We start from the raw sequence: 26,155 nt of genomic DNA, 5'->3' as shown, positions 1-26,155 counted from the left end.
ACCATACAGAATTTAGCCAGTGAGCAATAACTTTGCTTTTGTTAGAAACTTTTGGTTTGTTTGCTTCATGTTTGTTTTGAGATGTCATGCTGTTGTATGGTCTGCATTTGAGCTTGCAATCTTCCTGCTTAAGCCTTCCAAATAGCTAGAATTATAGGTTTGTACCACAGGACCTGTCCTTGGAATACACTTTTTAAAAACTAGGTTTCTTTCATAGAGTAAGCCCATCGCCTGTCCTCAGAATGGAGATTCTTGGTAAGTTCGCCTGGTCCATGCCCTGGAGCCATTCGTAGGTCCTTGGGGAGGAGCCAGGGATCTGCCCAAAGCACTTAGCAAGGGTTTGTCCTGAAATGAGAATCAGAAACAGGAAGGAGACATGGTAAGCCTAGGTGAGCACAGCTGCAGAGCAAAAGCAAAGGGCAGGGCAAAGCATCAAGGTGAGTTGAACCCTGACAAAGTATTAGAACAGCAACAGCAACAACAAAAGAACAAGCAAGTAGAGTCCAGATGCTCAAAGTTGGTAAGCAGAATCCAGCAAGTAAGAAAACCAAGGACGGGACAGAGCAGTTCACTGGGAATTAGTTAGTGTCGGAAGGTTGAGAATGCAGGGGCGCCAGTTCAGAACTCAGGAGACATCTCATTATACCCCTACTTTTGCTTCTTCTTGATTTCTCCACGGAGGCATTTTGGTCCCATGGCTGGAAGGCACGAAGAATGGCTTCCTACATTTTAACTCTTACAAACATTTTCTTTCTCTCCAAAAGGAACAAAGGTCATAACAGCTGAAAATCCAAAGGTAATATCATATAACTGAGGATGTTTTCAATAAAAAAAGAAGTTTTAACATTCACAGAAGACTTTTTTTCTCTTCATGTTCTTTTGAATTCTTTCATATTGGGCTGGGGATTTAGCTCAGCAGCACAGTGCCTGCCTGACAAGCGTGAGGTTGTGAGTTTGATTCCTGGTACCGGAAAAACAAAACAAAAAAACATAATCAAATTCCTTCCTACACAATGCCCATCCCCCGAAGACAGTAGCCCAATATCTTGTCAGTCATACTGAAGGTTCTATTACACCTCACTGATTCATTTAGCTCCTACTTGTAGGAATAAATGGAAAGTATTCAAGTCAACTTTTGCCATTTTGTTTACTTTATGAAGGGTTGTGGCATTAAGAAAAGGTACATATAAATCTACACAAATAATGGTCATAACCTGCAGTTGTTGTCATCCTGGCAATCTGAAACTTCAGAGTTGTTTCCAGGAGGAAACTAGAGCCAGGGATTCTTCCATGGTAGAGATAAGCCTCATGGTGCATTACTTCCTTAGACAACAAGGAAAGAAAATTTGAGGTAATGACTATAAATGCCTGGGAAAGGTGGACATCAGCTCTTCTATGTGAAGCTGACAAGTTGAACTGCAATGACAGCAACCTTCGTGGGGCATCTATTCTGTATCAGGCACTGCACTTCTGCTTTTGTTTTCATCTTCTCAATAAGAGCCTGATAACTAGGATCCTATCCTACCACCTACATTATTCATGTACAAACAGAAGCTCGAGGAATTTTAAAAGTTTAGTAAAGGAAAAACTGATGAAACTATTAAGTGATTATACTAAGGTGGCAGAATACAAGGTTAATATACAAAAGTTAATTGCTTTCTTATATATACTAGCAATGAACAAGTGGAATTTGACAAAATTCAGTACCAGTTATATTACTACTGCCCCAAATCAAATACTAGGTTAAATATAATGCAACATGTACAGGAAAAATACAAAGCTCTAATGAAAAAAATCAAAGAAGGACTAAATAATAGACATATATTCCATGTTCTTGGATAAGATCCTAATATTGTCAAGATGTTGGCTCTTCTCATTGAAACTATATATTCAATTCAATCTTAAACTTCCAGAAAGTCACCTTGTGAATATTAAGAAACTGATTCTAAAGTTTATAGAGGTGCAAATGACCCAGAAAGCCAACACAATATGGAGCAGAACAAAAGTGGAAGAGTGACAATATTTGACCTAAAAACTTATGAAGTTATAATAATCAAGACATGATGATATTGGTGAAAGAATAGACAAATAAGTCAATAAAACAGAACAGAGAGCCTAGAAGTGGACTCACATAAATATGATCTTTGATAAAGAAACAAAATCAGTGTAATGGAGAAAAGAGAATCTTTTCAACACTTGGTACTGAATCAAGTGGATATCTACATGCAAAAATAACAATAATCTTGGCAAAGACTTTATGTTCTTCACAAAAACTAACTTAAAGTGGATTTTACATCTACATATAAAACACAAAACTGTAAAACTCCTAGAATACAACACAAGAAAAAAGTCTAAATATACTTGAGTTCGAGAATGAGTTTTAGGTATAACACTAAAAGCATAAAGGAAGAATTAGTAAACTGGAATTCACTAAAATTAAGCTTCTTATCTCTACAAAGGTCACTGTCAACAGAATAAAAACAAGCCACTGACTGGGAGAAAATATTTGCTAAAGATGTATCTGACAAAGACTGTTATCCAAGCTATGAAAACAATTCCTAAAATTCAACAATAAGAAAATAACCTGATTTTAAGAGGAGTTAAAAATTTTAATAGGCATTTCATGAAGATATACAGGTGGCAAATAAGCACATGGAAAGATGTCAGCATTGTATGTAATCAGGGAAATACAAATTAAAATACAATGCAATACCATTACACTCCCATTAGAGTGGCCAGAATCCAGACCCTGATATCGAGTTCTGGTGAGGATGCGGAGGAGCAGTAACTGTCATCAGTACTCACGGGAGTGCAAAATGAGACACACAGGTTGGAGGCCTGTGTAGATGTTTCTTACAAAATTAAGCACACTCTTAGCTTATACTCCAGCAATCATGCTTTTTGATATTTACCAAAAGGTACTGAAAACTATGTCTACTGAAAGACCGGCACATAATATTTAAAGCAGCTTTACCTGTAACTGCCAAAACTTGGGTGCAACTAAGATGTCCTTCAATACATGAATGGATAAACAAACTCTGATATATCATAAAAGTGGAATATTATTTCACATTAAAAAGAAATGGACTTTGAAGCCATGAAGAGACATGGAAGAAATTTAAATGCGTATTAATAAGGAAAAGCAGCTATTTGAAAGGGCTATATGGTTCCACCTATATGACATTTGGGAAAAGATAATACTGTGTAGACAGCAAAAATAGCAATAGTTGCCAGTGATTGGGTCGGGGGAGGAACAGAAGAACTGCAATTTCTAGGACAGGGAAACTATTCTGTATGATATATAATAGTGGGTGCACATCAATCCACATGGTCCAAACTCTAGAATGCACAATGTCAGGAATGAGCCCTAACATCAGCTGTGGTCTTTGGATGAAAATGATGTGCCATTGTAGGTCTACCAATGGTGGCAAACGTGCCGCTCTGGTAGAGGACACTTATAACAGCAGAGATTAATGCATATGTGGGGCAGGGAGTGTAGGAGAAATCTCTGTACCTAGTACTCAATATTCCTGCAAACCTAAAACTGCTCTAAAAAATAAAATTTATATTTAAAAAAGTTTAACAAAACTATCAATGTTAATGAGTGGTGCAACCAGAAGTTAAACAAAGCTCTGGTTTTAAATCTTGATTCTTATCTTAGATAAGTTATATATTTAAACTAAGCTTCAGTTTGTTCAATAGTTAAAAAAAAGAAATATCTTGTTATTAATCTAATATAGATTCTGGCACTTCCATACAGGTCATCCAGAAATAAGATCTTCAAAGTGAGTGTGAAGACAACAAAAATATCAGACTACCTCTTTTTGTTTGTTTTTGTTTCTTTGACTCAGGGTCTTGCTATGTAGGTTAGGCAGGCTTTGAATTCACTATGTAGTTCAGGCTGGCCTCAAGCTCATTGCGATCCTCCTGCCTCAGCCTTCCAACTGCTGGGATTACAAGCATGCACCACCACACTCGGTTCAGACTACCCCTTTTAAGAGTAAGAAGAGCAGTATACTCCAACCAGTTTTCAGACAGTGGCACTACCTCTCCAAGAAGTATTAAAAAGTATTAGTTATGAACACAAATGCCTCATTTCCTCCTCAGTAAAGTGAAAAGGGTAGTATCTGGCTCCAAGTAGTGTTCTGAGGAGCAACTGAGATAAAACAAAAGAAGTGTTCAGCTCAGAGTTATACATCATCATCACCATTACCACAAAAAAAGTTCTACATCAATCCTGGATTACAGCTAGCAGAGTCAATGCTGCTGAGGAAATAGTACTAGTTAAGAGCCATGATATTCACATACTCTCTTAATTTCATTTTCAATCATGTGTGGAAACCAGCACGAGTCTCAGTGTGTAAGATGAAAAAGAAGTACTCATCCTAGCCATAAAGGGTTGTGCAGCTTACATGACACAACTGACACGAAATAGGTTTGTAAATTATAAACTGCCTAAGTAATTGTGAGTTACTCTTTAAAAATAACACTATTCATATGCTCAATTGCCTAGAGAAATTTGCTCTGTGGGTTCCACTTTCTTTAGTAAAGGCTGCACCAGGTGGGTAGTGAGTCTCACAGACTTCTGCCCGAGAGTCCTGCTTCTGAAAGCATGGCTGGCCAGCGTGGGGAGCATCATGTGTCTGTTTAAAGGAGTAGAAATCTCTGCACGCTGGACACCAGCACTGAGGACGCCTTAGTTGGCTCCCACCTACTGAACTATGAATGTCACAGAGTCTGAGAGCCCTCATCTTTGATCTGTGCATAATTTGTACCACATGACATTTTCTCTAATAAGTCCTTTTAAAGAACCTCAGTTCCAATTCATTTAATGAAGACTTTTTTTTATTATAGCAAGTTAAGAAGAAACAATAGACAAACAATTTGGCTTTAATATATTAAGAAGCAAGGCAGGCTTTGTTTCAGTAATTTTAGTTAGGTCAATATACCCAATTTAAAAATGAAAATTACAGCATGAAATGTATTTCTGATATTGCCAGTGCTACGGACCTGCATATGTGAACCAACTAATAGCTGAAATAAATGATCAGTTACTCAGGATTGTGTGATATCGGAGTGAAAGTCCAGATCAGGTTGGACACACACAGGTAACAGTGGAACTTCATGGCTTTAATGAATAAGAGGAAGTGAAATATATTACTATCTCCACCAAACATTCAAAAGATCATACTCCCACTCAGATTGCATATTATGACGATGATGCTTTTTATACAAATCCAGTATGAATAACCTAAAAAAATAAAACTGTAAGCTGTTCCCAAGGGCATAGCATTTAGAAACATATGGTAGATGTAGTCAAGAACAGCTTCCTTACATCAGCCAAACATTCACAGAGAGATGAATTTGGAAGAAATAGTTATTATAGGCAAGAGGGAAACAATTTCCATCTCTCTTCCCTCTGCTTTTTAGCTTCTTTGCCTGGTTGGGTAGATTTTATATGAACTCTACATCTAAATGTAGAAACAGATATTGTTATTTCATAATGCAAGGTTTTTTAATACCCTCATCTTTTGCTTAGTTATTTTAAATGTTATTAAATATAGAAGGGTACATTGTATCAGCAAATGTAAACATTATATCCATCTACTCAATAAGCCCATTTTGAACACTTTCCCTGGCCCCAGGGCTGGTCCTGAAATGAGGACAGGGCTGTTCACTATTACCATCTAGTTTCAAGACAAAAGACATGCCCAAACTGCCTGACTTTAATCTTGCTCTCTTGTATACAAATTAATTAAAGCACTATATGAAGTAACTGCTGAAATCCTTCAAATAAATGTTAACAGGTACACTCCAGATTCATTTCTCCATCTGATACAGCCCTGTATGATTGTACCTGTACCTCCTCAGTTTCAGCTCATGCCAATATTACCTACTGTCCTTTCAGATTCTCACATCTGCCCAGATTCTTCCCACTTTAGGACTTTACATACCTCTCATCGGAATACACAGACATACACACACACCCTTCACATGCTTCAGGTTTTAATTTACAGAACACCTGCTGGAGAGACATTCCATGAAACTCACATGCAGAATAAGTTACTTTACACACTTAGATTGCACGTTCCATGAGGGCATGAACAACAAGCAGCACAGTACTTGCCCTAGCACATGTTCAATAATTAATTGAATAAATACTAATATGAATTCAATATTAAATGAATAAAACAGTAAGGAAATAACTGCAAGGTAGCATTTATACAAACATGCAGTAATTGAGTCCTAATTCCAGGAAATCCTCATTCCTTGATGGGGCTAGAGTAGAATTTACAGTAAGACCTTCCAAGAGATGTGAACTGAATCTAGTTTGGCAGCCATATGTTTGTAGAATTTTCTTTGCTTAATTCAAAGTAAATATGCAGGATCTTTGGGGCCACTAACCTACCTCCTGTGAATGTGCATGGAGATGGCTTTGACTCTGTGTGAGTTGCTTCTGCTGGGCATGATTTATTTTATAGCAGAAAATTCAAATGTTCCATGACTCAAGTTACTATAGCTGACTTAAAACTCAGGTCTCCTTCCAGGTCCTGCCACCCCACTTTCACTGCAAATTCCACAACTACAAATCCAAATCATGGACAATTCATTGATGTTTACCTATGAACCTTTTCTTGCTTAGTGTGTGTTATTATTTCATTGTAAATTACTTTTATATATTTGTAACAAGGCAACTTAATACATTACCAGGCAGTCAGTGAGGTTCTTGCTTTTAAATTGTTCAATGCCCTTTTTACAGATTGGAACAAAATTCATTTCTATTAGTGAGATCATCTGCTTTAAAACTTGTTGTTGTGAAGAACTAAATACATTGCTCTCAGACCCAATTGCAAGCCACACGCTCCTCGTTCGAGCACGTTGGTAAGTTATGGAGGAGGAAATATTTGTGTACTTGTCTCCACGTCCTTACATTTCTACACAGAGTCACATACTATTTGTCCTACTTGCCAACAAAATTCTTTTCTGCTTGTCATAGCTAGAAGAGTTCTGGTAATCACATTTTAATTCTAATTCCTAGAAGTAGATAACAGAATTATAATACTTTAAAAGAAAATCAGTTGAATTATCCTAAGGCACTTGCCTCACACAAGGTGGAATTAGGTAATATGAAAATTTATTTTACATAATCTTTTCATGACTTTGCATTTAATTTCCAAGCTAATGTGGCCAACCCCTGATTTTAAAGGAATTTTAGATATGAACGTATTAGTTTCCCTTTGGCGAACTTGACAAATACTATGTTCTTTTATTATCTATTTAAATCTATTTTAGCAGTCATTGGAAGTTCTAGTAACAGCTCTCTCTGAGGATTTGAGGTTTGGCATCCACCTTTGTAGGCATGGATGTATTTTCTAACTAGTTTCTATGTAAAGGATTTGAGGCTCATTCTCTTCACAAACCTAATAATTATCTAGGCATAATGCCACTCTGTACAGGTCATGTCATTAGTATGAGAAGAAATCATTTAATAAATACTGATTAAAGGTTTGCTGTGTGCCAAATAATATTTCAGGTATAGAAGGGCCAAAATTAACTGAGAAGGAAAAAAGAAATGCAAATATCATTTTCATGAAGAGTTAGGCAAAAAGGAAGTGTACAGTAGGTAAGACAATGTTCTAGAATCAGGGAGGTTTTCTAGAGATTTAAACTGGGGTTGGAAATCAAGGTAAGAATTTGCCCAGTGGAATAGGGTTGGAAATTGGATAGGAAGAAATTGGACTGGCATTCCAAGCAAAAGAAAGAGTACACTCCTTGTTCAGGGGCATGAAACAATTAACTGTGTATTGCTGTCTGGGCGAATCACTTTGAATAAGAAGCAGAACAGCTACTTAGGCAACAAATATTTATTGAGAGATTACAAAGAGACAAGCGCCCTGCTTAGTTTTAGAAATTCCCGAAGTGAAGAAATTCACAAGGAGATTACAGGTAATCCCAAGTGACAGGTAATAACCACATTATTCCAAACGTGTTGTGTCTTTGAAAAGAAATAATAGGCGCTATAAGAGAATGTTATTAAATCTGGAAGGATAATAATCTCTAGAGTTCATGATGTGAATTTTTAATTTACTTCAGGCTATCTTCAAATAATATTCTACTTTTGATATAATTTAAGAATCTTTTATAATAACATATTTCCAATTCTTCCTTAGCTTCATTATTTTTGTGATACATTATGCCCTTACATGTTCTATAAACTCATAATGCATTGCTTCTGTTTTTGCCTTCCATAGTCAGTTTTGTTAAATAATTTAAGCAAAAGAAATGCCATTTTCAGTTATTGTTGTTATGGAGCCCAGCACCCATGCATGCTAAGCATGTGCTCCACATCCCCAGGTCAGAAACGCCTTTTATATTTATTTCCATTTTAACTATTTGTGAAGCTCCTCATTTCTTTCCATAGTTTCTCCATGTATCATTTTCCTAATATATGAAGAACTTCCTTTAACATTTCTAATAGTGTAAGTTTGTTAGCAATAGTTTTATTTGGATTTTGTTTTCCTGAAGGGAAATGAAACAATTTTATTTTGCCTCTACTTTGGCAATATTTTTTCTAGAAGTAAGAACCCAAGTTAAATATTTTCTTTTTTGATATTTTAAAGATGTAACTCCATTGTTTTTTCTTTTTTTTATTTTAAAGATAAAAGGAGGGAAACATTAACAGACATACAACATTTTACAACATATCACAAGCACAATACAGACAATACAGAGCTGATGTAACTCCATTGTATTATTACCCTCATAGTTTCTGATGTAGAGTCAACTTTAATGATCGTCTCTAGTCTTACATATGTGATATGTTTCTTCCCTTAATGCTTTCAAAATTTTTTTTTGTTTTCATATATTTTGAATATTATATGTGTGTAGGTGTCTCAGTTACTTTTCTCTCATTGCTGAGACAAAATACCCAATGCCCAAAATTCAGGAAGGAACGATTTATTTAGCTCACAGTCTGTGGAGGTTTCAGTCCATACTCAGCTGCCTCCAAGGCAGAGTGGCACATGGCAGGAAGCAACCATTCATGGTGGTGGAAAATAGCAAAAACAACAAAAGCTAAAGGGGAGGAGTGGCCACAAGCAGCCTTTTTCCCTCTCTTACATTATATGCAAACTACCCATCCTCCCCGGCGCGGGGGTGGGGTGGGGGGGGAGGGTAGCACTCACATCCCTAATTCCAACATTGGATTATGAATCAATCATAACTCTAGAAGCTTGGCCCATGACTGTGTGAGGCTTTGGGGGGACATTCAGACACAAACCATAACATTCCACCCCTGGCCCCCCAAAGACTCATGTAGATCCTTTTATGCAAAAGACATTTTAGTCCATCTCTAAGAGTTGCCAAAGTCCTAACAGTTTCAGCATTGCTGAAGAGTACAAGTACCAAGTCTCTCTGAGATGTAAAACAAACTTTTAGCTATGAGCCCCCATACAAATGAGAAGTTAAACACTTCCAGCATTCAATGGCACAAAATAAGCAGTTTCACTCCAAAAGTTACTAACAGGACTATACAAAGCACTGGGACCAAAGCAAGTCCAAAATCCAGCAGAGCTAACATTATGTTCTGTAGTTCCATGTCCAGCATCTGAAGCAATCTGCGGCATATTGGGAGCTCCATACGGTTTGAGTGACTCCACCCCTATGGCACCTCTGCTGATTACAGCTTCCATGGCTTCTCTTTTGGGCCCACTTTGCTCCTTCCTTGCAGCTTTCCTTAGACAATCCACATTCCTGGCTTTTCCAACCTTCTGAGGTCTCCACTGCACTTCAGGCTTCTCATTCACAGTTTCACACACTGCCCTCTCAGGGGCACACTGCATGGCCTCCCACACCTTCTTCTGAAATCTGGGTGGAAGTCTTTTTAACCTCAGAACTTATATTCTGCATGTGCCTAAAACCAGTGCCACATGAATGATGCCAAGGTCTGCTGCCACCTGGAGCAGTAGCCAAGCTTTCCTCTCTCTTGGCCATAGGGGTCAAGTGCCTGGATCTCTGGGCACTCTGAGTCCAATTCTGAGGCACAAATTCACTACGGCACCACCATTCTGGAACATGGCACTCTGCGGCTTTCTTCTCAAAGCAAAGTCTTTCACCTTTGCAGTTTTGAGGCTGCAAAGAGTGGAGACTTGCCGCTTTCTTTGATGCCCTCAGGCCATCTTTTATGTTCTCCTGTACCTTCTCAGCAATGGAGATCTCCTCTGCTCTATGTTTGCAGTCCACAGCTTTACTGGAGCTTCCTTTCTGGCCAAACTTACAACATTTTAAATCATTCTGCTGGGCTCTTTGCTCTTGATTCTCAACATAAATCTGGCTAAAAGCCCCCAACAATTGCCATGCCACTGCCTCAACATTCGACTGTCTGGAAATCTGCCACTGCCCTTAATCTCGGTCTCAGTCAAAATCTCTGGATTTGAGCAAAATGCAGACAAACTTTCTGCCAAGTCATAACACACATCATCTGGAGTCAAACAACCAATGCAGTCCTTCTTCCCAGCAGAAACCTCCTGAACCCAGTCTTTACTGGAAGGATTTCTACTAGACTTCTGGTCTTTGAACTCTTATCAGCATCTCCCATATAGAACAGCCAAAATGTTTCAGCTCTACTCTTTCAGGTGATGTCTCCAAACCTTTCCAAACACTTCCCACAAGCCATTTCCAAAGGCTCTTGAACCACATGGTCAGGTATAGTCACAGCAACAATCCCACTCCTCTGGTACCAAATTCTGTCTTGGTTACTTTTTCTTGTTGCTGAGACAAAATACCTGACACCCAGATTTAAGGAAGGAAAGGTTTATTTAGCTTACAGTTTGTGGAAGTTTCAGTCTATAATCAGCTGGCTCCAAGGCAGGTAGCACATGGTGGAGGGCAACAGTTCATGGCAGAGAAGACAGCAAAGGCAACAAAAGCAAAAGGGGAGGAGTGGTGTCAGGCAGCCTCTTTCCCTCCCTTACACTGTATGCAAACTATCCGCCCCAGGGCAGGTGTAGTATTCACATCCATAGTTCCAACACTGGACCATGAATCCATCATAACTCTAGAAGCCTGCCCCATGACTGTATGAGGCTTTCAGGGGACATTCAGACACAAATCATAGCCATAGGGGTTCTTTTTTTTCCCATTTTTTAATAAAAACAATCCTACATTTATTGGCCTCTAGTAAAAACATAAGTAGTCAAAACAATATGAACAAACATTTTACAAATACTCCCAGGGCAAACCACTTAATCAGGTTCCTTTTTTACATATTATCATAATTGCCACTGCCTCATTTCACTGCTATCTTAGTTCACTGATCATTTCTAGTTGAAGACACTTTGAAGCAGAGTAATATTATTTCCTTCAGCATGATCTGACCCAGTTGTTTTCTTCACTTTGTTTTAGAATGAATTTCTTGCATATCATCTAATACAAGGTTCATGTACTCATCAAAAACAATAATACAGCCCTCTACACACATATTCACTTGCTCATACAGCCACACCTGAATTGGGGATCTATTCTGCAAGTATCTAACGAGGTGAATGGGCTGCACCATCACTATCTGTACTTTCTGGCCCTGGCCCCTGTACACCATGGTGGAATCTGACAAAGATCACGCCAGCTACCACGCTACCTGTAATGGCAACTTCCGGAGGGAGTGGGATTCTATTTTTGTATATTTTACTTTTTTGGTATATTCTGAACTTTTTTACCTATATTTTTTCTGCTTCATTATTTTTAGTAACTTCTATTCCAGAATTTTATTGTCCCTTTCTGTTGCTTTCCTGCAATCCCAGTGGCATTTGTGGTAGACCACTTTTATACTGTCTTATAGCTCTTGACATTCTGTTGTGGTCTTATCACCCTTCTTTCCTGTTTGTGTTTTAGTCTGCATAAATTTTATTGTATACTTTCAAGCTCAATTATTTTTCATATCAAGATGATTGAGGAGTACATTAAAGGCCTTCCTTATTTCTACTTTCTTATACTTTTTTTCTAGTACCTTATTAGACTCTTGTAGAGAGCAGCTGAAGCTGGAAAGCAATCACACATGCGGGGCTAAGACAAAGCTGGCGAGAACATAGAGAACTGCTCCAGCCATGTAAACAAGCTATTCCAGCTTGCAAACAGGTTGCTAGGCAGTGAGGCTGAAATTGACATCAACCTCCTGAGTGTATAAATAAATTTTCTGCAGTTTTTGGGCAGTTCCTTTCCTCCCATCTCAGGAGAATGCTCTACCTGACCTCAGCTTTCATCTCTTACCTTTATGTCTTCATCCTCTCACCATTTTTCCCTGGGAACATCAACAGCTGTGCTGGTTCCTAGTAGAATCTTAGTGTAGAAATTCCTCATGTAGCTGTGTATGCTGCTGTCCTTTACAAGTAGGATCTTTAACCCTTTCATAATAGTTATTTTAAATTCTCTATCTGATTTTCAAACTAGGTCATTTCTGGGTCTGAGTTTTAAGTTGTGTTGTCTTTTGGCAATGAATTGCTTTTTCTTATATATTTTTGTTTGTCTGATAATTGTATTGAATATTAGACACTGTGTAAGCAGTATAAAATGAGATAAATGCTTTCTATGTATGTAAATAGAAATAACTTTTCTTCCACTGAACCATGAGTGTTGGAGTTAACTCAGCCAAGTCAGAACTTGAACTGGATTTTGGGTTTGTCATCAATATGAGTAGAGTCTCTCCCCCCCCCCCCGTTTCAATTTTCTCTAGACTTACTTTATGTCAGGGTGGAGGATGTTGTGCTGAATGGTTGTTTTGTTTTGTTTTTCAGTGCTCCCGCTCTACTCTGTGTTAAGCTTTCTCTGTGCTACTATGCTCCTTCAGAGAACATTCCCCACCACCTGTCCTCTTTCCCAGTGGTAGCTCACACTTGCTTGTTATTCAGAGCTTGCTGAAAGTTTCTCTGTTGTCCCACTATAGCTCAGTCTTAGTCCTATCCTGTGTGCTCACATCCATAGGATAGATTTTCAGCCAGGCATGGTGGTGCACACCTGTAATTCCAGCACTTGGGAGGCTGAGGCAGGAGGAACATTGAGAGTTTGAGGTCAGCCTGGCCTGCGGAGTGAGCTCAATGCCAGCCTGAACTGCATAGCGAGACCTTGTCTCAAAAAGACAAAAAAAAAAAAAAAAAAAGATTTTCACATGATAATGCTTCTCCTCTCCTGACAGCCAAACTCTGCCTTGTATTCCTATTGAGACCTGCTCAAGAATCTCTTGGTTCTCTCTTCTAAGTAAAGGTATTTTTCTTTTACCCATACAGTGGCCACAGCTGTACTTACCAGAGTCCTGAGAGAATCAGAATCTGCTTTTCCTCTCCCATGGCTCAAGGCTCTTATCTCATGGGGATAAAGGATCCAGGAGGTGTTTCACGCCTTTTCCACAGTGATGGGTTTCTTGCCTCACTGTAACTCTTGCTGAGTTGCTATGGCGTCCAGCCAATATGGTTCTGGAGGTCATGTGCTAAGCCCCACCCTCTTCCTCTGAGTCAAATTACGACTTCCTACTTCCCTTTTTGTAATATCCTGTTTCCTTTTCCCATGCTCCTGCCCAATCCTGGTCTGCCATGTCAGGCGGTCCTCCTCCTAAACCACACCTCCAGCCTGGGCCTATTTAACCTTTGACCCCCCCCCCACGAGAGGCCTTCAGAAGTTCCATGTCTCTCTTTCCTACTGTGGCCTTCTCCCCGCCCACAATAAAGGCATTTTATTCTCCTATACTTTTCTCTGCCCTGGAAAAACCTATCACACAGTAGTACCCAATCTCCTTCAGTGAGCCTGCACCACTGATGTGACACTCTTTCAGGTCTCCTGTCCTTCCTCTGGTGCAAAGACAAGGCAGAGTATGCAGGTAGACGCACATTCTCCTGTGTTTGCGGCTCCCAGGGATTTATCATTCCACATTTTAAAATTTTTAAAAATTTCTTGAAGTCGTAGGTAGTATGCTCATCATTACAAATTCTTTTCATTGTTATGGTAAAGGTAACTCTTCCCAGCTACTCATGTCCTAAGACAAAGCAGAATTTTGCTTTCATTACTGCAAGATATTTTCCCAAGTATATTAATCTACGTTAAACATTTTTGTTTTCTTTTGGTGCTTTAATGAAGTTCCTTTGCTATTTTCTGGTTTGTATGGTTTCTGATGAGAAGTCTGCTGCCATTTTTATATTTGTTTCTCTGAACATAAATCTTTTTGCTCTGGGTGCTTTTAAGGTATTAGTTTTTTTACTGATTTTTAATAACTTGATTGTGATGTGACTTGATATATTTTGCTTCATATTTAAGTTGCTTGCGGTTCATTAACACTCTTGGATTTGGGGGTGTGTAATTTTTGGCAAATTTGGAGAAGTTGTGGCCGTTGCTTTCTAAAATTTTTTTCTATCTTGCTCTTCCCTTCTGATAGTACAGTTATGTATATATTATACTTTGGGATTCTCCTGTGCTCATTAATTCCATGTTTGATGACTGATTGAATTTGGGAATATCAGATGAGATAATCAACACAAAACCATTTTCAAACACCCATTTAAATACTCAGTGAATAAATACTGTGTGCCTCATCTGGCAAGTTAGTGAACTACAAATATAAATACACAGAGTAGTGGGCTAAGATAACAGAGTTATAAATAGAATTATAAACCAGTGCAGGGACTTTCCTAATGAAAGTACAAATAAGTTGCTATAATATACAAACAGTGGTATAATAACACTCAAGAGGAGTCAAGGAAGCCCTTAAAGAGCAAGTCATATTCAAGATAGTTCTTGAAAGATAATGGGAAGCTTTTCAGGCAGATAAAGAGGGGAAAGGCCTTAGAGAAGGAGAATAATTCAAGCATGGTAAAATTTCCAAGAACAAAGATAGTTTAATGAAGTATGAACGAAGGATAGAATATGTTGTACAGTCAAGATGTGTAAATATAAAACGTAGTCACAAAAATAAGATATTATGGTTACATCTCCAAGGATTGTTTCCCTAGGGTTATATGTGTATCACAAGAAATGTGCAACTAAGTTTTAGAGATACTATATTACTCAAAATCGACTCTACATCTTCAATTACATAGCACAAAAGAAATCATGATTTATGCCTACTTTCAACCCAGTATACAATAAAGCAATTACTTTAAAATGTCTGCATTTATGTACCAAGATCATGTTCAAACAATCTATGTACTTTAAAAGAAATAGAAACAAATATTTGACATGACTATAAGAGAAAATGTTACATAGCGGGCATTATTTTAAAGTTCCCTTCATGTGCATGAATTCCACTAGCAATCATTGCTACACATCAAACTAAAGTTCCTTTTGTCACTTACCTCCATATCCCTTAGTAACAAATAGAGCCCTTGATACTTTCGTTTTAAGCGTCTGGTGTTGATTTTGACTTAATCTACCCGTTTTCCGGTTGGAATTTCCATCCTCCAGCGCGCCTGCCACACTCTGGTCAGCAAGCAGCCCACTTAACCCTGCAGTCTGGTGCTGTGCGGTTGAGGCTGAGTCACCAGGCACCGCGAGTGGCGGAGGTGATGCTTTGGTGGGTGAATACTTGTCAACATCTAGCAGAATATGTTACTACCCAGCACTTACCTCCACCGGCAGAGGAGCCCCAAACCAGTTCCCGAGCCTGTGGCCATAGAAGGGTCGGGGAGGGGTGTGGGATTCTGCCCGGTAAATCAGGTTTTTCTCTGCTTCTTCCTACCGCAGCTTCAGCCTCCCTCGGTCTAGTGGGCCAGTCACAACTCATCATCCTTCTTTCCAGCTTCTCTATTCTGGGGGCCTTCTTTGGATGTTGTTCCTATTGTCCTTGAGGGTTTATGTCTTTTTAAAAATTCACTTACATCACTACCAGGCCTTCAGGAGGGAGCTGAAAAATGCATGTGTTCAATATACTTCCTCTTCAACTGGAAGTCTTCAGCTCATTCTTTTTTAATATCTATGCCTGTGTATTTTACAATGTACATAATATATTTGTACAGTGATATATATAATTTATGAGTAAGTAAATGTCTACATATTGCATTCTGCAGTTTAAATTATTTTTCTACTTCTTACAGATAATACTATGTGATTATACAGGGTCAAGAACCACCGCTCTGTCTAACCTCTAAACGGTGATGTCTCCCAGGACTAACAGCTTCATTTTTCTTTTACATTCATTTTCCCTCAAGGTGATTTCATTTAATTTAAATTTCAGTGACTTCAAGATTGATACTTTTAGCCCTGACCTCTTAATCTAACTCCAGACATCCAGATTCTTCCTTGGTATCATCACTGGGATGTCTGAATGATATCTCAAATTAACGTCCCAAGCAGAAGTCTCAATTCTCTTACCCCCACATCCCTGACAAATTGTACTTCATCCATGCTGCAATTATCCAGTCAAAATTTTGTGCTGAACTTGATTCCATCATGATTCCAAGTTGAGAATACAACATTAAACAAAACTGAAAAGACTGCTGTCATACAGCTTATGTTATGGGAGGGAAGAGGGAGAGATAATTAGCTAATAAATATGTTTATATTTGTTTACATTTACCTAGATTAAGAGCTATTGAGAAAAATAAAGCTAGGTAAGAGGAATAAATAGCCATAGGATGCTGTACATGTTTCCTATTATGTTGTCTTTCCGCCTTCTCAAATTTTGTCAGTAGTTTCTCCTCTTTTGTTCCCTTTGTGAGCTTATGAGGTAAAATACATTCATTAACTACTACTTAGAAGAGTTTGAGGAGTGTGTTGAGGGAAACACATGTGTTGAGTGTTAAGAGGATTTCATCACAATAAAATAATAGTTAAGCAGAAACCTGAAGGATGTAAGGATATGTCACACAATATTTGATGAGTATTCTAGATACGGGGAGTTGTAAATGGAAAAGACCCTAGATTGGCATCCACTTGATGTGTTCAAGGAACAGCAAGTCTACTGTTGCCAAAGGAAGTTGAGAAGTGGGATGGAAAGGGAAGCCTGTTCAAAAAAGGAAACTGAATGGGAAACATAAGTGGGAGCAGGAATTGAAAATGATTAAGATATGTAATATGCATGTGCCAATTACCCAAAACGAACACCACTATTCAGTATTGCAAACATACATGATTTAAAAAAAATTACCAACAGCAAATTTGTATATCGATAATGGTAATTTCTGAAGTTTCTAATTGTGTGATTCAATAATTCAAAGTTAAAATGGTGGCAAGCAGCCAGGTCCATAGCATTGGAGTCCACAGTAAGGATTTTGATTTTTATTTATTCAGAGTGAAACAGGAAGCTGTTGGAGGATTTTAAGCAGACATTATTGAAATTACATTTGAAAGAAACCACTCAGTCTGCTGTGAAATTGTTCAGGGAGATGAGCAGAAGCAGGGGCATTAAGTGGGAAGGTATAGGCAAAAGATGTTGCAAACTGGCACTACAGTGGCGGCCAGGCTGAAAATCCACTATTCTACAGCAAAGATCAGTCAGGTTGGGCAAGTGATTTTTCTCACCTGTTTCATTGCTGAGGTGCAGGTGAGGGTCAATGGAGATTTAGATTTGACCAGGTTTGGGCTTTTTTAGGCAAGTTTTATGGAAAGGGGCAAAGAAACTGGAGGTGTAGCCATGTGAGGACTGGACAGTAACAGGCCAGCACAGCAAGCACACTCTCAGTCATTTGGTTGTTCAATCAGCAACCTACCTAAGAGTCACCTTTGATTCTTCTTTTCCTTCATTCCCCACAATCATTCCAGTTAAATGTGGGGGGATTGCCCAATTTGATAACAGTAAGTATTGATGGGGAAATAAGATCTCCTTCCTACTTGGCTTTATTTTAGAAAATAATCTGGCAAAGTATTCTCCATATTTGGTGTAATTATGTGACCCCACTTCCCATGAGAAAGTGTGAGAGAAATCTTACAAAAAGAAGCATATAAGATAATGTATTTTTCACAATATAGTTTATGGATGCAGGGAATAAAAAGCAGCCTCATCATTCACCATTTGAGGAAAATAGAAGGAGACGGTGGAGCAAACTACTGAACACTGCACAACAGTTAGAAACAACACAGATTTTAACAACATAATGCTTTGTGGAAAAGGGAAGAAAAGGTGAGTTCTGTTATAGTTTGTATCTAAAATGTTGTCCCTCAAAGTCTCACTTGTTGAAGGCTTGAGTTCCAGCTGGGGAGACTACCAGGAAGTAGTGGAAACTTTAGGAAGTAGAGGCTATCTTCTCCCTTACTCTCTTCCCGGCCAGGATGAGATGAGCAGCTGTTCTCCATCACACCCTTCGACTGTGTTCTGCCTCACCTCAGGTATAAGGGCAATTGAATCAGATGATCATGGACTGAAAGTCTACAACTATGAGCCAAAATAAATATTTCCCCCTTTAAATTGATTCTGTCAGGTATTTTGTCATAGCAACAGAAAGCTGACTGACACAGAAAAGTTCTATTTATGTGATTTGAAAACATGCACACATGAAATGACACCACTTATTTCAAAGATACATATAAATTTAAGAATAGACAGCAAACCATATTAGAGCAGTTACTTGCTTGGAGATGGGGTGTTAATAGGAAGAAATCAATTTAGAATTGCTTTTTTGTCTTACTCATTCAATGATGACAGAACTATGTCATGAAACAGAGTCTATATCTATCCAACCTACCCTGAAGGAAAGGAAGGAGAGAGGGAAGAAGGAAGATTATATATATTGAAGAATGGTAACAGATTAATATAATCTGCCTATTTAGAAAAGGATAATTAGAAAAACTTGATACCTACCTCTTTTATGATTAATCAAGAGCATTAGGCAGAAAACTAGAGTTCCTGAGAGCTGAGTGAAAATTTCAATAATTAAGCTCTGCTAGTTCCTTGATTGCAAGTATATCTGCTCTTGTCCATACTAAATTGATTTGTCTATTTTTTTTCTGGAAAAGTCATCTGTAAAGGAGGCTCTACATCTTCTTTTAATAGCTTGTTCTAACATTTAACAAACAACTGTCAGTAAAGTCTTTCTTGTCCATGCTGTATTTCCATAGTCACTATTGAGTGATTTCTCAGAGATGAATAAAAGTTAGTCTACATTTTCCTTATGGCAATGCCTCAAGTGTTAAGAGGCAATTACTGCTTCCACACTAATTAATTCCAACTCCTCCCGCCCTTTCCCATGGGTCTTATTTATTCAACACTTTAATCAGATTATTAATATACTTTGAATTTCTCCACTTCATGGCATCCTCATCAAGGTGAGGAGACACAGACTAGATGCAACAATAATTCCGTGATGCCCAATATGTGTCTAATCAAGACAGAAGTTATTTAGATCTCTTTCTTCCATGAGACCTCAGAGATACTAACTAGTAGCATGGCAATCTCTTTATGAATTTTAATCCTTTATATGTACAAATGTTACTGTTAAAAAGCACTTTCTAATCGCACAACACTTGATAATGACAGAAAGGATGTCATGATTCTCTTTGCATGGATGAGCAATGTGAAGGTCAAACAGGTTATGGTGTTAGTGATTGTCACTGAGCTAGTAAGTGCTAGTGATAGGACTTCTCACTTAGAGCACATAGGAATCATGTTAATAGCTTACACAGAAGACAGTACAGAGTAAGAGGAAGAACATCACACAGGACCAAACAACTTAGATTCAGACACTAGCTCTGCCACTGACAAGCATGCAACCATATATGGATAACAAGAGGGACAATGTAAACATTATGGTGAAGGTGTAATGAATTCTAAAATCTTTGTTATTTGTTTTTCTTGTTTCAATGAGTTGAATACATCTGACTTTAAATATTTATTCCAAAATAATTTTCCTTCCTTTTCCCTGCTCTGATCTGAGATGTTCATTAACAAAATTACACCATCATCCTTCTCTCAACTGTAGAATCAGTCGTTTCAAAATATTTATAAATAATGAACAAAAAATGAAAAGCATCAAATATTTATACTGTCTTAAATTTGTGGTTTTGAAGCAGTGAAAGATGAACTAAATAACTACAAAATCAAGGAAGAAATATTTTAATATAGATGTAACTTTTGCAAGTCTATTGACTTTTTAAAAACATTTAAAAGTTAGTATTCAGAGCAAAATCTTTAGAATGTCAGTGGTCCAGTATCGTATAACCTTCATTCATTGAACATGATCATAGTACTAGTACCCCAGATTTTCTCACCTCAAGTGTAACAAAATCTTCACAGATGATAAGCATATATGTATGAACTTTATATCTTGCTAGCAAGAGGACAGCTGGCTAACATTTCCAGAAAATGCCCTCTTTCCATGCACATAATTAACACTGGGATAGGGTCTCTCTCCACATTTACAGAGACTTAGTTATATCCCTGGTTACCTCTGACTTGGTTGTTCAGTAATTTATTGGATTACATGAGGCAATTTAATTCTCTTTTTGCTCGAATGTAGTAAATTGATATCCCTCTCTCACCACCCACCTAATACCTGTGAGAACTGAGGTTTACCTGGATGAGGCGATGCCTGCCAGATGTGCTGCTGAGGGAAGGCCTAGCGCAGAGCAAATGAAAGGCCTTCAAAAGGGAAGGCCTAGCGCAGAGCAAATGAAAATAACATTAAGCTGGTATCAAACCAAAGCAAACCAAGCCATGCCTCATTGAAAGATGCAAGAACTTTCCCTAGAAAGTCTTTACAGTAGGTGGTTGAGACATTGGCAACCTAGTATTGAAAGACCAACCAAGTGAGCTGTTCAATAGCAGGTTCTGCTTTTGTAGATAATCTGCAATATCACCATGCAGTTGTTATTGAGTATATTGTAATTATTTAGTGTTGCTTCAAATCTTTGACCCTCTCAATGTGCTGCCTCAGCTGAAACATTCTAAAATATGACAGGAATTATAGAAGATTCGAGGACTCAGACTAATATACAGACTAGAAAACAAAAGTGGAGACATGGTATTTTCTCAATTGTAGGTCATTTCTGTTCATAGTTATTATGTATAGAGTTGGAGTATATTTTACAGCTATTTCTTAAAAGCTCACCAGCCAGAAAGAAAAATAAAAGTTGTCACTGTCTGCGCATGTGCAAACCTTTGTTTAGAAGGAATCTGTTCAACATACTTATTTGCTGTTGGAATTTTATGTTAAATTGGAATCTTATTTATGTAAAGTGAAAGCCTTTCATTAACATACTGCACATCTCTCCATCAGTGCTTCCAGCTGGCTTTGTAGAAAAGTATTTTTAATTTACAAAAACCACTTGTGATTTAACTGCATAGGATTGGGAAGGAAAACACTGGTATTCTTCCATATGCCTGGAAGTTCTCCTTCAGGCCTAGGGTGCTGAAGCACTCAAGGTCTGAGCCTGGATTATGAAATACAATGGGTCACCAACATATTATGTGTAACTGAGCATGCCTAACACAATTCTGAAAAATTCTTAAATATTAGACACACAGGAGCCAGATATACAACTCAGGGGCACAGCGCCTGCCTGGCAAGTGCAGGGTCCTGAGTTTGATTTCCAGTTAAAAAAAAAAAATAGATGACTTTCACATTTTAATATGCTGTTGAAAAAATATATCATCATATGCATAAAAGAATAATATTAGTAGCAGTTTAAATAAATTATCTTCACTTAAGATGTTTTTCCTTTCAAAAGGTACTCTAAAATGGATGAGATATATCAAAATTACCAGCAACTTATAACTGAGGGAAACAGCATAAAAATATACAAACCCCTCAGTTATAAATTGCTGGTAATTTTGATACACTGCATCCATTTTACAATAGTTTTTGAAAAGAAAAAATTATTTTCTTGATAAGTAATGAATAATGATGAAAATAATTCCATGAGAAACAAACTAGGTCAATTAAATGTAAAGTTTTTTCTTTAAACAATGAATATGTTTAACAATAATTGGATTAAATACATCCAGGGTCAACTGAATTGCTTAACAGATAATATTCTCTTCATTTTCAAAAATTTCCAGGATATGATTAGTTCATATACATGACTGGAGGGTCTGTAAGTTTCTGCTACTAAATTTAAAAAACTTTTTTTTCAAAAAAGTCTTAAAAGTTGCCATCAGGCAGGCACTTGTGCTGCTGAACTACATCCCTGGCCCTTTTTGCTATTTTTTTTTTTGTTGTTGTTCCAGGAATCAAACTCATGAGAGCTGCTGTACTCTCCAACTATAATTATGTTTTTGGCCTATTTTTTCTTTTGACTATTATGAGTTTTGATGCATATATTTTGAAGCTCTGTTATTAGATGCATATACACTTAAAATTGTATATACATTTGATGAATTTATCCCTTTATTATTATAAAATAAAATGTAGTGGATTCTGAAAAAAAAGTAGCTATCATAGGTCTCTACCAGGAAGTCTATTGAAAGCAACTGACAATATCAAATGTGTGTCACTGCCACTTTCGGGACCCTCACAGAGACTGAAGATTGGTTGGGTTTGAAATGAGCAGAAATTTCCAACTTTTAAACATCTGAATGACCCAGTTCTATAAAAACTAAAAACCATGTACTTTGAGGATACTGATAACGGAGGTGGCAGGATCATTAATAAACCAATAGGGATTTTAGCCAGCCGTGTATTGGTCTTTATATACTCTTGCTTTCCTTCCAGTATTCATTAACCTAAGACTGCTCAGGTGAGCTCTTGTTCAGCATTACAGCGGGACTCAAACGGTTTATTCTAGAATCTATCATTCAGTCAAATTCCATAGTCCATCTAAAATAGGTGTTTTATGTCAAAAATATATATTTATCTTCCTCTTTCATGTTTTTGTTTTTACAATAATTGTGTCATGATATGCTACTATCAATGTGACCTTTTAGAAAGCAAAGTTTCATTAGGCAAAGATACTCAAGTTTTAAAAATAGTAATTGAATACTTTGTCTTATCAGGACCCTAGTAAAAAAAGCAGTGTGGAGTATTGTAGCTTGACACTAACAGGTCAGATTCAATTCCTTTGATCTACTTAAGTTTCAGAGATGGATCTTAAAATAGTAGTTATATCAAGCTAAGATACTTCAACTTGTTACTGCTGCCTGTGCCACCAACTACACACTATTGTTCAAGGGAAGCCACATGCAGACATAATCAAGATGTATCATCTTTGTTATTATTGCTATTGTGGTCCAGAAATTAATAGAACACATTAAAATCACTTCCTACAATCATATACTACTCTTGAGATTATAATTGCTGTTATTCAAATTAGCTTATTTTTGAATCCTGACCCTTTAGATCAATATTAATTACACTGATAATTTCTTTTCAGGGAGAAAAATACCCAACACAGAGAATATAATGAACATATGTAAATAGCTATTTAAGTTCATAAATTTAGAAAATATATGTAAGGGATGATGTTTTATCAAAAAATACTTAGTAGAAGCATTCAGAATCAGTAGTTGTATTTATTGTACACTTGTCATGTCAAACACATCCACATATTATTAATGCATCAAACGCCTCAGTAAATTAAGAAAGTATCTTCCTATTGATTTTTTTTTAGTATATTACTGACTGCTGCTTTGAGAACAGTACTTTGTTATATATACATTATTTACTTTTTCCATTGAAGAAATCAAAATGGGAAACTATCATAGTGAGAACTAAGTATAATTGGAACCTCAGTCATGGCATGAAAAATAAAAAATATGAAAGGGTGATGGAAGTATTTTTGAGAGAATGAGTTTATTTTTACTATTCTCCACAGAAGCATTCTCAAATATCAAAAATTAAATGTAAGGAATCTTTAGATAAAAAAGATAGTGTTTACCAGACAAATCCATGCATTGCTAGACAAGTAATTTTCATTAAGATATGAATAGTACACAACTGAAAAGGCATAGTCTTTTCAATAGAGTTGTAAAAACTATCTGAATGTGAAAAAGAAATGAATTAGGACCCTTATCTTATACCATATATAAAAATCAACTTAAAATGATCAATGATTTAAATATAAGAACTGAAATTATAAAGCTCCTAGAAGAAAACATAAAAGGATCTGGGGGAATAGCTAGCTCAGAAATAGAGTGCAACTTTAGCATGCAGAAAGCCTTTCGCAATTATTTTTTTAGATATGATGCCCAAAGCACAGGTAACAAAAACAAAAATAAAAGTGAAATTACATCAAACTATAAAGTTTCTGCACAGTAAATGAATCAATTTTTTAAATGAAAAAGCAACCCAAAGAATTGGAGAAAATATTTGTAAATCACATGCCCAATAAGGGTTACTATTCAATATATATAAAGAACTCATACAATTCATGCAACTGTTTCTATAATCCAATCTGTAAATGGCCAAAGAACCAGAAAAGACATTTTTCCAAAGAAGGTATATAGTTAACAGACACATGAAAATACCACTAATCACCAGGGAAATGTAACTCAAAACCACAATGCGATATCACCTTACTTGTTAGAATGGCTACAATCAAAAAGTCAGAAGACAGGAAGCATTGGCAAAGATATGGCTAAAAAGGAAGCATTTCCCTTTATGTTACTGGTGGAAATGTAAATTAGCACAGCCATTGTGGAAACAGTACAGAAGTTCCTCAGAAAATTAAAAATAGAACTCTTATGTGGCCCAGCAATCCCATTTCTGGGTACAGAGCCAAAGGAAATAAAATCACTATCTCAAGGAGCTATGGGCATTCTCATAATCATTGCGGTGTTATTCACAAAAGAGAAGATACGGAGACAACCTATGTGTTTGTCAGTAGATGAATGGATAAAAAAATGTGATAAACACACACACACATACATGGATGTACACACATGCACACACGCGTGCACGCACACACGTGCACTCACATGAGAATTATTCAGCCTTAAAAAAGAAGGAAATCCTGTCATCTGCAACCATGTGGCAGAAGACATAAGAAGACATGATGCTAAATGAATAAGCCAGACACTGAAAGACAAATACTGAATGACCTCACCTATCTAAAAATGCAGACTCACAGAAACAGAGAGCAGAAGGGTTGTTACCAGCGATGAGAGGTGGGGAAAGGAGTAGAGAGATGTTGGTCACAGGATACAAATTTGCATTTATAAAATGCATTAGTTCTAGAGAGATAATGTATAGTGTGGTGACCACAGTAATAGTACTGTATGGTACATCTGAAATTTGCTTAGAGAATAGATTCCATAGAATAGATGCAAAGAGTAAATGTGTGAGGTAATAAATATACTCATCAGCTGGTTATGATAATAATTTCACAATGTATACATATATGAAAGCACCCCACAGTATGCCTTGAATAATATACAAACTTTATAAATTATGCCTTAATAGAGCTGTAAAAAGATAGCACTTAATAAAAACTATTCAAAGATAAGAAAGTGGACTCTATCATGAACATAAGATGTTTTAGAGGTTTTTATCGGTTAGCAATGACAGAAGTCCTCCCCTTTCATGAGTCATGATAGAGTAAGTTGTTATAGAATGATTAATATGATGAGCCTATATTTGAAGTCTGATGTTTGTCTAGAAAAAGAAAAATAGCAGAGAAATAGTCTACAAAGAGTAATGTAATTTTCTTCTAAAAATCATTAAAGTCAGGAGTGGTGGCACACACCTGTAATCCCAACACTCGGGAGGCTGAGGCAAGAAGATTGCCACAATTTCAAAACAAATTAAAAAAAATTCAAATCCTGATATAAAGTACAACTAATCTTATCAACTTGAGCTTCATGGTTTAGCATAAACAGCTAGTAAACTAACACCTAGATGTTTTCATGCTTTCTCTCGAAAAGCTGACCATGGATATGGACAACTTTGTCTTACATGTTTTCAGCGTTAGCTCCCTAGAAATATTTCATAGCCTCAAACGAAGTCTTTATGTAGGTTTTTATTTTCTAATATAAGAAAAGTTAAAAACCAAGTACAAGATAGCTGCATATTGTAAGCTAGCCAAAAAGCTGATTATCCTTGTGACACACTGTAGCTATAATTTGAAATACGGTAGATTACTGAACCAAATATCCACTCTGAAGCCTGAAGTGCATATCTGGGGTCCTAAGTTAGCCTTAGACAGTAACTTTATGTGGATTCCATTATGCACTACTTTGACAATTTGTCTGCTTATTCTGCTTCTGTATGCTTTGAGGAAATTACATGGTACAGGGGCTGGGGATTTAGCTCAG

At 37.1% G+C, this 26,155-nt stretch overlaps 1 pseudogene; it reads right to left on the bottom strand.

Moving 5' to 3' along the window:
* Window positions 1–11,321: 11,321 nt before the first annotated feature.
* On the bottom strand, window positions 11,322–11,596 carry LOC106146904 (annotated as a pseudogene).
* Window positions 11,597–26,155: the final 14,559 nt, after the last annotated feature.

Source organism: Chinchilla lanigera, unplaced genomic scaffold (assembly GCF_000276665.1).
Source record: "Chinchilla lanigera isolate Chin_1 unplaced genomic scaffold, ChiLan1.0 scaffold00101, whole genome shotgun sequence".
NCBI lineage: Eukaryota > Metazoa > Chordata > Mammalia > Rodentia > Chinchillidae > Chinchilla > Chinchilla lanigera.
The sequence above is the reverse complement of the archived record's forward strand: the minus strand, read 5'-3'. Positions and strand labels throughout refer to the sequence as shown.